Genomic DNA, 16,056 nt, shown 5'->3' with positions numbered 1-16,056 from the left:
CAGGTCAATAATCTGTGGCCTTAGGATGGGATCCCTGAGAACTACTTCTTACCTGCCTCACTAGTTAGTCCCAACAATTTTGGGGGATGAAGGTTCTCAGGTAGACTTGGGACTTTGGGTGCCCCAGACTCCGACCACCCCCTAAAAATACAATTGGACACCAGGTTTCCGCCCAAGAATTCTTTATCCTGGTGTCCATCACAAAACTTCTGGAAACTCTACAAACTCTTAGGGTTTTGGAAGGTCACCCTTCCCAGAATTTTTTTTTTTTTTTTTTTTTAGAGTTGGCATATATCTGTGAAAACGAGAGGACACTGTCATATTACTGCAGTCACTATAGTGATTGCACAATATACACTACAACAGACCCCATTCTCAAGTGGCCCTACTGACAACACGGAAATTTTACCACCAGGACTATCAGGTGGCAAGAGGACTGGTAAACAATTTTTTTTGGCTTGGTTAAAAAACCTCATACTGCGTAGACCAATTTCAACCGAACCTGTTGATCTCGACAGGCTCAACTGATGTATGTGGGCCCCATACGGATGATTGTAGGGGCCGTTAAGGATCCGACTTGTCTGATTTCGGACTGCCAATACTTTTGAACTCCCGGAGATAAGTCGCCACCAGAGATGTCCGGTAGCGGTTCTCTCAGAGCGCAGTCAAACGGCTGTATAAATTAGAACACCGTGCATGAAGCGATCGCGATCGGATTGGGAGAGCCGCTGGCCAGTCCGTGCACTGCTTTCCAATCTTGGTCTGATTTGTACGGCTGTCTGACTGCGCCCTGTTAGCGAGCGCTCCTGTGTATGGGATAGCCATCAAGATAGCTGTCGTTGTCTAAACTGTTCTGCCAATAGCTATTTCAGATGTATGGAGCATTTAAAGGGAATTTGTCATCAGGTTTTTGCAGCATGATGTAGGAGCAGAGACCCTGATTCCAGTGCTGTGCCACTTACCTTACTGGGTGCAGCTGTTGTGATAGAATGCTGAGCCCTGTGTAACCCCGCCCACACCTCTGATTGGTAGAAAGCTGCCAATCCGTTCTAGGGGTGTGGTTGGACCAGGAGGCATGAGACACCTAGTCCTGTAGTGATAATCTTCTGCTGATAAAACACTAATTGTACTGAAATTACAAAACACAGCCTAGTAAGTGATATCGCTGGAATCCGGGTCCCTGCCACTACATCATCCTTCTCTCAGATTACATAAATCAAATCTGTCAGCAGGTTTTATTTCCAAGTCCCTATTTTTTACCCAACCTATTCACTGCCCATAAAGTCTTCCTGACCAGGCCATGCTTGCACCACAATGTGCGGATTTTTGGATGGTAATGGACAGTTTATCTCAATCCCCATCTAGTCTTAAAAATAAAATGATAATAAGCTGCTTGGAAGTATGGAGTCCAGATCTTCGGCTTGTGTGATCGGCTTTGATGCAGTGATGGCTGTCTAGTAGCGCCTCCCTACAGTATAGTGCGGTACTACATGACTTGTACCGGTCTCTGGAGTTGCTCCACTAGACAACGCATGGTGGTGGCTCCATGGTATTTTTCTGATACATTATGTTCTGTACAAGACCCCGAAGAAGCTCCTGTACCAAACATAGAAAGTGATTTACAGCTCCTATACATGCCGCAGTCTGAAGACCATAAATCTGTCGTAAAATAATCTGACAATTTTATTTTTTTTTGGTAAAGTTGGCTGAGGAATCTGAAAATAGATTCAGATACAACCTGTTCTGCATGGGATTAATTAAAAAAAAATGACATGACACAAATTAGGTTATTGGCATTTATGCACAATTTTAATATTTTTTTGCAAAGTCCATCCACAGCAGTCGTATGGACAGCTCCAAATATACACTTTTAGATTTACTGCCCTGATATCAGAAGGCAGTTGTCACTTTTCACCTGTTCACATGGAGAAGCCCCTATGACTCCTCGTTCCCGGCTCATTTTTAATCTACGGTGGGAGAAATTGTAGAAGTCACTTTTGCTTACGACTGCATTGCCGTAATTTGCACCAAATTTATCAGTGTTGCACAATGTTTGATTCATTTGGGATATCTTTAGGGCATCTTTAGATATAACACTTCTGCCTAGACCAGTTTTTCTACTTTTTTACATCTCGCCCCCTCTACTGGAGCAAGAATTTATTTATTTTTTTTAATGTCAACTGTAAGTGCTTTTTAGATGAGTTTTTCAGCAGTCTCCTTATCAGCAGAGTCAGGATTGCTTTTCAGGAGAGTTTTTCAGCAGTCTCCTTATCAGCAGAGGCAGGATTGCTTTTCAGGAGAGTTTTTCAGCAGTCTCCTTATCAGCAGAGGCAGGATTGCTTTTCAGGAGAGTTTTTCAGCAGTCTCCTTAGCAGAGGCAGGATTGCTTTTCAGGAGAGTTTTACAGCAGTCTCATTATCAGCAGTGGCAGGGTTGCTTTTCAGAGGAGTTTTCACCAGTCTCATTAACAGCCGAGGCAGGGTTGGTTTTCAGGAGATTTTTCAGCAGTCTCCTAAGCTGAGGCAGGGTTACACTGACAGGTAACACCTCTATTCACAGCTGATAACACAGGATCTAACAATCACAATAAGCGATGTCACAGCTCCCTTGCTCCCCCTTCTTTCAAAATGACCTTTGCACAGGCTCATTAGATGCTTCCATCCAAAAGATAGGGTCGAGCTCTGACCATACCATGCCCAATATACATGCGTAGTTTCTGGGGGGGGAGGAAGTTAGAGACTAAAATAGCCCCAGTGGCCAAAGTGAAAATTGCAAGATTTCTGTTTTTTATTTTAATTCCTAATTGTAATATAGAAAAAAAAAGCTCTTTCCCTCTTGAACTGGAGTCGTAAAAAAATTCTCATTTTAATATTTGGATCATACAGCCATTCATATATGGATTTTCAAAGTAAGTACACCATACTCATTAGGTCTGAGGGTGTGTTTTTTTTTATAGTGTACACTGTACTCTGAAATCTGGTAACAAAGTGTCTTTAAAGGGAACCTGCTACCTGATTCATGCTGCCCAAATTACTACTCCGCTTTGATGCCGCAGAGACCAAGCTGCCTCTGCTTGTGCATTGGAGAGCGCAGAGTTCGGGGCAGTGGCTCAACTATGCTGCTGATCCATACTGTCAATCATTCAGGAGCAGGCTGAGGAGCAGTGCGATCCTGAAGATCAATCATGAGACAACCTCTTTAATTAAAATTATATACATTCAGCTGAAATGTATTGTGGTGCAGAGACCCACCACACCAGGTCCCTACACCACAGTACATGCAGCAAGCGTGCCAGTCACAGGCAGTGCAAAGCAGTGACATTATGTGTCTCCCATAGTGGGCACGCCAAAGCCAGCTGCCGGCCTTTGCCCTGATTATAGAAGTGGATGCCACGTGTTGTGGGAGTGGGGAAAGGTAAGAAGAATGTTTTGGTTTTTTTAAATGTGTTCGAGAACAGCGGAAGAAAAGGAAACATTATTACAGGATGGGCCCAGGAGCTGGGACATTATACCAGGAAGGGGCCTACGATGGGGAACATATATTACATGAAGGAGCCAGGATGGGGAACATTATGCCAAGAACGGGCCCAGGATAAAGCACATTATTACTGGAAGGGCCCAGGATGGGGAACATTATTATTAGAAGGGGGCCAGGATGGGGACATTATCTAAGGATGGGCCTATGAGCTGGGACATAAATTATACCAGGAAGGGCCAGGATAGGGACATTATCTAAGGATGGGCCTAGGAACTGGGACATTATACCAGGAATGGGCCGTGATAGAGACATTATTACAGGAAGGTGCTCAGGATGGGTGACATATTAGCATAAAGGGGGCCTGGATGGGGGACATTATACCAGGACAGGGCCATGATAAGGATATTATTACAGGAAGGTGCTCGGGATGGGTGACATATTAGCATAAAGGGGGCCTGGATGGGGGACATTATACCAGGACCGGACTAGGATAGGGACATTATTACAGGAAGGTGCTCGGAATGGGTGACATATTAGCATAAAGGGGGCCTGGATGGGGGACATTATACCAGGACAGGGCCAGGATAGGGACATTATTACAGGAAGGTGCTCAGGATGGGTGACATATTAGCATAAAGGGGGCCTGGATGGGGGACATTATACCAGGACAGGGCCAGGATAGGGACATTATTACAGAAAGGTGCTCAGGATGGGTGACATATTAGCATAAAGGGGGCCTGGATGGGGGACATTATACCAGGACAGGGCCAGGATGGGGAACATTATACTGGAAGGGGCACAGGATGTTGGACATTATTATCGGAAAGGACCCAGGATGGGGAACATTATACCAGGAAGGTACAAAATTTAGATTGAAGCTCAGTAGTTTCAAGCTGCAACTCTGGATGTGCCTGAATCCGACAGTATCCCAAATATCCCGTATATCACATTCCAAATAATTATTAGCGGTATGTGCTTTTTTTTCTTTTTTTTTAACGCCAGAAAATATATTTTCCCATGGAGAAACTATACCATTTGTCTGGTGTGAACTACGTTGTAGATCCATCCTACAATAACAGAACCCAGGATCAGATCACACGTGTATCATACAAGGGACAGATCTGTAATCTGTGCCATCATTCTTCTCTGGAATGAAATGTTTATCCTGCACTTGACTTTGTCACATACTTTTATATTTTCAGGGTCCTGAACATGATCAGATTCTCTCTCATTTTTCTTAAAAGCTCAAAAATACTGAAAAGTTCTGGGAATACAAAGTATCTCAAGCTCCTCGTGTTAGAGGTCAGAACCGAGCTCTCCGGGGATTCACTTTCCAGACAGAATTCCCAACTCATTTTCAACGTTTTACCTCATTATAAGGCGATTACATCACTGAATAGGGTCATTATTCAGCAGCATTCAGGGGACGACATCAATTTTTTTTTTATTTTCTTTTTTTACAGGTCAGGTTATAGGCTTCTTATAAATTATACAGATGGTATATTATGGAAATGACTTAGACTTCATTCAGACGTCTGCTTTGGAGGTTTTGCATGTGAGAAGAAAATGGACCATTTTTCATTAATGCGCTCAATGCATTTTTGCTCCTTTTTTCCATTAATGCGGGATCATTATTTTTATATGCAAATAAAAAAATAAAATAAAACATTTCCAAGCTTCTCTTACCCAATAAATAGATCATTTTACATATTTTCGGCTTTGATCGTACTTGCGCTTTTAAAAAGTTCTAATTTTCATTCTCTTTTGGATATTCAAATAATTTTACCTTTTTGTTTTCTATACATGGGACTTAATTTTTATTTCATTTTCTAGATTCCTTTTTTTTTGCTGATGTTGGGGAAAAATGTAAAAAAAGAAAAAAAAAGAATGAAGAAATATGTGCTTATATTTCACAATTAGATTTTTTTCATTTCACATGAAAAATTATTTTAAATTCTGTTCCCCTTTGCATAGAAATAATTTTAATATATTGGACATATTTTTTTTTACAGGTGTGGGGTTTTATAACCAGCCATTTGGACTGTTGTTTTTTTTAAATCTGTTTTACACACTGTTTCCCTCTTAAAACAAACCTTTATGAGGGGGGGGAGTAAAAATGGAACATATTCATTTTATTGTCAGTTTTTCCCTGTAACTTGGGCTGGTATATTAGCCCAAGTTACAGGATATATTCACAATCCCAGCTGCACAGCAGAGCTGACCTGGGTTTTCTAGGTCTTCCCTATACCCAGAGACCACATGAGAAGGTAGAGCGGTCAGTGCTGGCTCATCATTCTGTAGGCAGTGATCAGGAAGGTAGACATGATAATAAATCATGTCTGCCTTCTCTGTGTGAAGTCTGGCCATGTCTGACTGTCTTCTCCCTGCCTCACAGCTGCATGATCTCCTGCAAGCTGCTTACTCTGCAGTGATGTTTTAGAACATCACTGTAGAGTGAAAGGTGGACCGCCCAGAACCAAAGGTTCCCTTTATTTACAGTTACAATATACAGTAACTTTCAGTACAGGGCCCTTGATAATTGTAAAATACAATGTTAACTCATGTTCGCTGATACTTAGAAGGAGTAATACTCCTCTTCCAAGCTGCTAGATACCATTCATTCTGAATCCTGACAGCCAGCTCCCCGTCTTCGGTCCTTTTATTTCATCATGAATACTCAGCTATCCGGTTTTCATTAGCTATGAATTTTATTTTGTTTAGGTCTCATTCACACTTCATTTTTTATTTTTTTCTATACAAGAAAAAATGGTAAATTTTTCATCAGTTTCCTGAATTTGATTGTTATCGATTTTTGGTCTGGGTGTCTTTTTACCATCAGTGCGGCATCCGTTTTTCTCGCGTACAGAAAGACTAAAAATAAAATTCCCATGCTTCTCTTCCAATTCAACAGTAAAAGATGGACAAAACCCAGATGACTCACAGATGGTACCCATGTGCTGTTTGTTTTTTCACGACCCCATTGATTTGAATGAGCGAGTGTGATCTGTGACTAGGATCAAAAGATTCGTGAGCAGCCCCATAGACTATGATGGGTACATGTTCTGTGAAAAACATGTAAAGAACAAGTACTTGAAAAACAAAAACGGATGTCTGAATGAGGCTTTAAACAGATTTGAGCTTAGATGAGCCTTCTAGGGAGGAGTGAGAGGGACTCGTAAAGGGGGCGCGGGATGTTGATGTGTGCTCCAACAACAGTGAAGGTCGGGGCTCCCCACAAATGTAGTCAGGGTCAAGATCACACAAGACTCAGTTCAACACTTCATTGTAAAAGTGTCACAGTCTTGAACATTACAGAACAATTTACAAGTTACCGTAGACAGATGCATCACAGTTTGTCTCAGCACAGACCCACCTTCCTCTCCTTGCACCCCTCATTGGTGCACATCTGTCGGTGGTCACTAAGTCCCTCCCCAGTCCTCTCTTCTAGCGCACTCTCACGTGGTTCACGTAGACATTTTCTGGCTGTTTGGGCACAGATACGTCTGGCACTACTAACACCTCTTACCGTCTGACTTCTCACTACTTTTACATGGCCCTTCCTAACCTCTCGCTGGTAGGGTAGGATCACAAGACCATTTTTTTCCCGTCCAATTATAATGATTAGACTTTAATCAGAGTTTGATCAGAGTTGTATCAGTTTTTGTGGCATGTGGAAATAAAAAAAAAAAGGTTCCCCATCTTCTCCATTCTGTCTGTGAAAATCAGACCGCATTTGGATGTCATCTGAGTGCGGTCCAATTTTTTTCACGGACCCATAGATGTGCATATCCAGTTTTGATCCACACTTGGATCAAAATATCGGACTTGTCTTTGATTTTTATATTGGACCACTCGGTCTGAGATAAAAATCAGACATGTGCACAGCCCCATTAAATATCATAGGTACGAGTGCTATCTGTGGATGGCACTTATATGAGAAAATCATTCGTGTACACTAGGCCTAACAGGCAGTTTCACACTTTGCTTATTCTCAGTCCACGCAGGCAGAGTTCCTTGGCTTCTTCGCCTTTAGTCACACACAACCATGGGACTTGTGCTGTCCTTCTTTCCTATTGGTGAGTCATTCTCCATACTTGGGACAGCATGCAGACACAACCATCATTAGGGATCTGGCATCCCTCTGTCCCTCTTTTACCTGGTGGGCACACCATTTGGCGAGTGTGCCGGTACCTGACTTTATTTAGGTGCAGGCTATTTAAGCTGTGTAGCAGCTCCTATCCACTCATGTGCGCTCTCCGTTTGATCCTTTGTGGCTGGAAGACAGAGGCTTTTATATCCTCTGTGTGCTTCGGGTTTATGCTAACATTGATTCTATCCCCCCCCCCACCCCTCCGAACCTGTGAACTACACAGTCACACTCGCTCTTACAATACAAACCACATCCTGTCAGAATTCCAGTTGTCCTTCTACAGTTTGACCACTAGTGGCTGCTATTGTTCACCTTAATAATTGTGCTGCAATCCCACTCCTTACCACTGGAGGCTGCTGTTGTGTTCTGAAGTTGCCCATTATTAAGATGGCAGATTCTGAGCCTGTGGGATCCATCTTGTTTCCTGTTTGGGCCTACTTAAAGCCGCATGGATCTCTCACTCATTGCTTGAGTATTGTGTCTAGCTGTTAGCCTAGTTTCCAGTCTCCAAACTTCTGAACATTCTTACCTAGATTGTTCTCACATGTCTACTGATTGTTTCCTACAACGTCTTTTGCTAACTACAAGAATTTCTACTACTGCTTGCTGCTGAGCGCTGCGCCCATCTATTTCCAGAAATAACAAACACAAGGAATGTTGCAGTGGCCGCGCATGCGCACCTCAGCTCCATTCAAGATGGGGCAGCGGAGCCCCATTCTCGTTGTTGCTGGTGGTCCCAGATGTCAGACCCCCAGGGAACAGCAAGTTATCCCCTATTCTACAAATCACAATAGTTGATGTCGCAGTTCCACCTGTTCCACCTCCCTTCATAAAGACCTTTGCACACACTCATTAGAAGCTTCAATACAAAAGATAGGGGCGGGGTCTGATCATTGTGGCTATGTACATGTGTTGTTTCCTGAAAAAAAAAAAAAAGATGTTAGAGCCTAAAAAAGCCCCTGTGGCCAAAGTCAGAATTGCAAGTTTTCTATTTTTTTTTTATTTTTCTTACAGATTATAATATATATAAAAAAAAAAAACATTGCTAAAAAAAAGTACCAAAGAGCAAGGTTGACCCGGAAGTAAAGCCTGCATATGCGCATTACAGTACTCAGCAAAGCGAAGTACGCCTGTACTGGAGCAAGATTGGGGGTAGGATGTGTCATCCACATGAAGTAGGGCAGGAGAATGGCGCTTGCAGGGATAGAGGAGGTGCCGAAGCAAGACCAGTGACGCTCATGGGACCGGACCACGCTGTATGGCGGGATTATAAAAGATATTTTTTGGGATCTGCTGAGGTGGTTGGGGGCTTATAAACAGGTTGCTAAACTGCTGTAAAAGAGGTGGTAAAAGGTGGTGGCCTTAGTTTATAGTGGGAAAAGCTGGTGACAGGTTCCCTTTAATCTTTCACGCACAGTGCTGGTACAATAAGGGCACATTCACACATCAGCTTCTGTTCTTCCGTCCACCAAAAAACGGACCACTTTTCTCCTGTCTGGCAACCGCTTTACTTCTATCAAGCATCTATTTTTTTGTCATCAATTTTTTAAAAAACTGAAGGAGATAAGAGGAACTTATTTTTCATTGCCACTTAGCAATGGAGGGCTTCCGTTTTTTTCCCCCATTTTTTAACAGATGCCCATAGACTTGGAAGGCTGGTTCTGGTCCTTAAAAACAGTTGAGAATAGGTCATACAATGGGTTAAAAGGAACAGACACACAACTTTAAAAAAAAAAACACATGTGTGAACAGTTCCATTAAACTCTGTGGGGTCCTGTGCTATACTTTTATGTTTTCAATAAAATTCTGTTACGTTTTTGCTACGTGGGAATAAAGGTCATTCACAAAATTCTTTCCTCCCATAAACCATTATTTCACCTTGATATTACCTATCTCATTTGTCAATTTATGTCACCATGTAGCCCTTAAATGCAAAACGCCTTCTCAAATATTGTAGCATAAATACATGAACCATCAATGGCCTCTTTATTATATATATATATGTTGCTCTCCATATATCGGATCCGATGTAAAATTTCATTTGTAAACCCGACGCCAGAGAGTTTTGCCAAGACTGGGACAATTTCATAATGATATGAGTTTAAACAGCGCCCCCTTATGGTGTAGTAGTATTACTTGCAGCCTTTTGTGTGGACGCTGGCGACACAAATGAAGCATACATTTACTTTTTTAGTTGTTTTTGGCCTTTTTTGTGCTTTTCTGCTCAGTGCACTTTATTTAGTCTGATGCTAATTTGTCAGATGTTGATGTGAGTAAAGTCATGTGAGGCTGGCATTCCTCTAAACTTGTGACGGGTCATGTTAGACTCGGCTGCTGTAAGCCTAACTAATGAGTTAACCCCTTGTTTATAATCTAAATTATGCACTACTATATACGTTTTTTTATGATACTGGTATAAAATTCTATAGCTGATGCAAAAAGAAGGAATAAATCTAAAGCATCAATGGATTTATTCCCTTTTTTTCCTGTTCTTTACAGGACAACTATCTTCTATGATCTCTATGTAAAGGATACAGAATCCTCATTTCCCCTCAATATTATAGGAGCCCTGAGCCCTCCATTATAAGACATACAACGCACTGCTACAAGTACACACAGTTCTGCTACAGAAACACACACAACTCTGCTACATTAACACACAGCGCTACTATGTGAAAATATACGCAGCTCTGCAACATCACAATACACACAGCTCTGCTATATTAACACACAGCTCTACTATGTGAAAATATACACAGCTCTGCAACATCACAATACACACAGCTCTGCTATATTAACACACAGCTCTACTATGTGAAAACATACGCAGCTCTGCTACATTAACACACAGCTCTACTATGTGAAAATATACACAGCTCTGCAACATCACAATACACACAGCTCTGCTATATTAACACACAGCTCTACTATGTGAAAACATACGCAGCTCTGCAACATCACAATACACACAGCTCTGCTACATTAACACACAGCTCTACTATGTGAAAATATACACAGCTCTGCAACATCACAATACACACAGCTCTGCTATATTAACACACAGCTCTACTATGTGAAAACATACGCAGCTCTGCAACATCACAATACACACAGCTCTGCTACATTAACACACAGCTCTACTATGTGAAAATATACACAGCTCTGCAATAACACAATACACACAGCTCTGCTATATTAACACACAGCTCTGCTATGTGAAAATATACACAGTTCTGCATCACAATACACACAGCTCTTCTACATTAACACACAGCTCTACTATGTGAAATATACACAGCTCTGCTACACTTACACACACATCAGTATAAAACACACATATCAGTATGTAACATACATACATCAGTAAATAACACACATATATTGATGTGTGTGTTATATATTGATGTGTGTGTTATATACTGATGTGTGTGTTATATACTGATGTGTGCGTGCTATACACTGATGTGTGCGTGATATATACTGATCTGTGTGTGTATATGACACACATACGCACACACATCAGTATATAACACACACCTCTTGCCTGTGTCCTTCTCCTCTTCTGCTGCATAATCATGCAACCTAAGACTGTCACCTGGCCTAGAGGTTGTGGTAGGACCTTAAGACTTTACATAGACTGAATAGTGGAGGAAGGACCTGTTGGCTCTCTGCTCCACCAACAGGACATACCCCTGACCTTCCGGGACAGCTCTCCAAATTCGGGTCGGTCCGCTGGATCTGGGTCAGTTGGGAGGCATGTATGTGTGAGCAGGTGACCGGATGCCAAACGCAGAGAGGGCAAGGCGGGAGTAACCAATTAAACTATTTATTTCCCTGGTATGGCGGGAAATTGTGGTAACTATAGCAACAGTGAATAATACAAAGCAGGGTACTTACAGCATGAAATATACAATATAAGATATACAATAAATCCTAACTATTATAACAGTCCTTTGATATATAATCTTATGACTTCTTAATGGGGTTAATAATCCCAGCACTATGAAAGTCACTGTACTCTTTATTCCTCTAACACAGGCTCTAGCGGGTGTCTCCATTTTTTTCCGCTAGGCCACAAGTACTTTTTACAAAGTCTATCAAGGCTCGCTGGGCCTTCTTCACATCTACTGGCCTCTGACCTGTCTGTTGCCCTATCCCAGACCAACCCCTGTACTGCACATTAGTGCTGAAAGCAATGGCCTCCCCCGAGCGGAGTATCCCAACAAATTTTGGTGCTTGACCAACGACGAATGTCTCTCAGCTGGGATGAGGGCTGGGCCTCGGCTCTTGACTGGCGTCGTCTGGGCTCCGGATCTCGACCGGCGCCATCTGGGCTCCGGATCTTGACCGGCGCAGGTCTGATCTTCGGGTCTTGACCGGCATCATCTGGATTCCGGAACTCGCCTGGCGATGTCTGGGTTTTGCTTCCAGACATGGCACAACACGCTGATTCAAGTTTCCTGTCTCGGAGTGACACCCTGTGGTCTCCACATCTTCCTCGCCACATGTCCTGTCTGTCTTTCTTATTGGCGCTAAATCCTCTCCCGTCTTGGCGCTCTGGCTTCTTATAACAGGAAACTGTGTCATCAAGGTCACCTGACCTGGTGCTCCATCTAAACTCGTCCCTCCTGAAACTCTCTCCCTTCCGGTCGATTCCGCAGAGTCCCGTTTAGACAGTGGATGGCAGTCTTCATACACAAAGGCCGCACAGCGCTGGGGATTCTCATCCATTACATCATACACCCTTAGATATGTGTTTACACATGGGGATGCCAACTCTCAGACATGGATCATGACGATTCTTTAATGTTTAGGCAATCCAGAGTATATATGTGACATTTCGATCTACATCTTCAGACCTTCATCAGACTACACATTACACAATAGGGAACGATTTATCAGAATAGCCAAAAAGACATCACTATTCGAAAAGCGTCTTCCATCGCTGGAAAGTGGGGTTTCTTTCTCTCTCCTCTCTTTGGCGACAGAAGTAACTCTCTTTCTGGCTTTTTTTAATAAACCATTACCTGCTGTGCTATCTGTAGGTCTGATGAAGGTCTGAGGAAACATCAAGATGTCACATCTATACTTTGGATTGCCTACATACCAAAGGATCGTCTTTCCAAATACATTTGTCTGGAGGCCGAGGTTTTCTTCTCTTATTGGATTATGGAGTGGTATCCTTTCCCGTACACCCAACCTTGCGGAGTGCCATGTCTTCTAAAAAAACAGTTTTCCATTTATACCTGATATCCTCCTGTTTAGGGACTATTGGACTCACAACATGAACACGTACCCAGAAACAGAGGTACAGTGTGCTCTGCCATCACATCTGGGTCCACATTCCACCATCACTGTCCCTTGAGCTATGCCGCCCTTGTGCTACTGCTTATTACAGCCATACACATTGAATCGAAGGGCCCCATGTTCTTTTGGCCTATCACAGAGGATAAAAAGATCAGGCATATTGAATTTCAACATACCCAATCTTTTTTTTCCCAAGAGAGAGGTGGCAGAAAAGTTCTTCCCTCTTTCCATTGAAAACACTTTCACACTCAGCCGAATCATACATCAATGTGTATGGGAAGTTCGTTAGGCATAAGGGTTGGACAAACATTCATCTGACAGCTAATAAAAGCATATGGACGGCAGCTTTAGTCCTGGAAATGTTAAGAACAATGATCAGGGCAGTGAGTTTTGCAAAATATATTAGTGCAGCATGAGAGAAGTCCGACAGGTCAGAATGAGGTGAGGATTCATTACTAGTTTGTCTGGCAAATTCTCCATCCATCTATTACTGTAGACATCAACGTTACCTAAAAAAAACCCTTATAACAGTTTGGATTGACTAATTCTTTACTAATTGAAAAATCTCATTTCCTCATTCTTATAAGATACTCACAATAAAACATGGAGGATTACTCAATGCGTTCACTTACGCAACCTCACTGGTATGTTGAAGAGCACGAGAAACAATTGATGGCCTTACAATGGCAGATTTAGGGTTTGTTCAAGTAATCTCTTATCAATCACGAGTCTCTTGAGACAAAATACCATCCACCCAGTGGAGATAATGGCCACTATTGAAGTCACGGAAGGTCGTTTTATGTCTACTCTCTATTTATTGGCCAAATAGTATACACACAATGTAGCTGATACTCGGTTGCTTTCTGGCAAATGCTTTGGCATCCATCAAGTCCAGACTTTGTCTCGTCTACGAGGCCACAATTTTAATGGAGATTTTTTTGTTCATGAGAGCCACTTTTCAGTACTGGAGATAATGTTCACATCTAGATCATCTTACACAGTGATAGGATGTCAACTCTAGCCTCAGAGGTAAATCACTAGTGCCTCCACCGGCAAATAGTCATAATGTTGGTCAGAAATGGTCAAATGTTGGTCAGAAATGGTTATAATGATGGAAGTCCATGGGTAATTGCACCTTTTAGCTTTCCTATGAATGGACCTGGTCAACCCTGCATCTATCCTCTACTACATGTTAGGATAGGAACAGTTACAGCAAATCTCACATTGGATTTCTATGATCGAAAAATTCAACTTTACGGATCCAAATTGTGTAATTCATTGAGAACAAGAATCAATGGTCAATGGAAACCAAAATCATCAACCATTTGAGACCTGAATTCCAAATCATCCTCAAAATCAAAGAAGTATTTATGGCCCACAGGAGCGTGTGTGCAATCCCAACATAGCTGATCTGATGGCGGATGGTGTCCTGGGGCAGGGATCTCATCCCAGACTAGGATCTGGATATCACTGAGCCCCTGGACAGGTTGTGACACTACATAATGGTGACAAATGCACTAATACATGATGTCCCAGAAGGTTTGCTCAATTTGATTCAGGTCTGGAGAACGTGAAGGCAAATGCTTTGGTATACATCAAGTACAAACTTTGTCTTGGCTGGCCACCATTTTATTTTTAGAGCTTTCTGTGCCCGAGATGCACATTCCGGTGCTGGAGATAAAAAATGTGTGCATCAAATGTTCACAAGATCTAGATTGTCCAATGAAAAAAAGAGTTTTGGTCAATGGCATCCATGCCTTCATCATCTTGGATCTGCCTGCACATGCTGGTCACATGAGACCGGGCATTCACCTGCACCAGGAGGAACCCAGGTCCAACTGCACCTTCATAAGGTCTGACAATGGATCTAAGGATTTCCTGGAACCTACCAGCAGTTGGAATACCATAGGCTGTCACATAGAGCCACTGCCTAATGGGTCACACTGGATGATATTGCAGATAGCATAATGTTCACCATGATCTATCCAGACTCTTTCACGTCAGTCACATGTGCTCAGTGTAAGCCTGCTTGCAACTCTGATGAGAATCTACTGTCACACATGTGGATTGTGAACCCACTGTGCCACGGTCCGGGCTTACCCTTGGAGGGGCATGGCTAAATGGCCACGTGGTGGAGTTAGGCTCGAGCTGCAGGTGACTGCTAGATATCACTCCAAGGGCAGTCCCCAGTACTGCTGCAGCTGACCCCAAGGGTCAGAATATCAGTCAAGGAAGCGGACTTGGAGTCACTGGCAGGACAGAATTTGGATACAAGTTGTGGTAGTATGGATCCTAGAACACTTGACAGGACCGACACTGGTGCAGGATCAGGTACTGACAGAGCGGTTTCATGTTCAAGTACTGACGGAGCAGCTTCAGGCTCCGGTACTGCTGCAGCAGTGTCAGGCTCAGGTATCGCTGGAGCGGTTTCAGGTCCAGGTACCGCTGGAGAGGTTTCAGGTTCAGGTAACACGAATAACAGGGATAGGTTTGGATTCAGACTAGGCGGGTTCAGCAACAGGTTCAGGTACTAACAGAATAAGTTCAGGAACAGGTTCAGGGATAGATTCAGAGACCTGTCAACAAATTCAAACTAACACTAAAGAGGGCGTTGTACAAGCAACTTCCTAAAGGGAAGCGTGCCTTAAATACCAGCTCCCTCCCAGCTATTGGCTGGGGGTCACTTCCAAAGTGTGCGAACTGCCCCTTTAAGAATTGGGGAGCGTGCGCGCACCAGATGCGCCGCCGGAAGGCTGAGTGGACGAGGAAACCGTATAGGTGTAACACGGGTACTTTAGATGCAGTGACACAGAAACACAGAGCAGCCAATACAGGGTTAATAAACAAGGGAAGTTTATAATAACAGGGTAAATCTCCATGCAGGGAGTATCAGGGGAAAATATGGGGGAAAACAAGGAAAGTAGTAGGTAAAAGTCTTTAACTGACAGTTCACAGTTTAACTAGATATAGCAGAGTCGAACCGGTTGTAAACGACAGTTTTTACACTTAGCTGACTCTTTTCCTCCACAAGGCAGTTGCCAGCTGAGGCCCGTGTTGATTTCTTCAGGATTCCCCGCCCAAACAATGCTCCGCCTTCTGGCGGCAGCGGGCGGTCTCCGGTT

The sequence above is a fragment of the Phyllobates terribilis genome, unplaced genomic scaffold (assembly GCF_046119375.1).
Source record: "Phyllobates terribilis strain yellow unplaced genomic scaffold, ASM4611937v1 Scaffold_12__6_contigs__length_324123572, whole genome shotgun sequence".
Lineage (NCBI taxonomy): Eukaryota > Metazoa > Chordata > Amphibia > Anura > Dendrobatidae > Phyllobates > Phyllobates terribilis.
The sequence above is the reverse complement of the archived record's forward strand: the minus strand, read 5'-3'. Positions refer to the sequence as shown.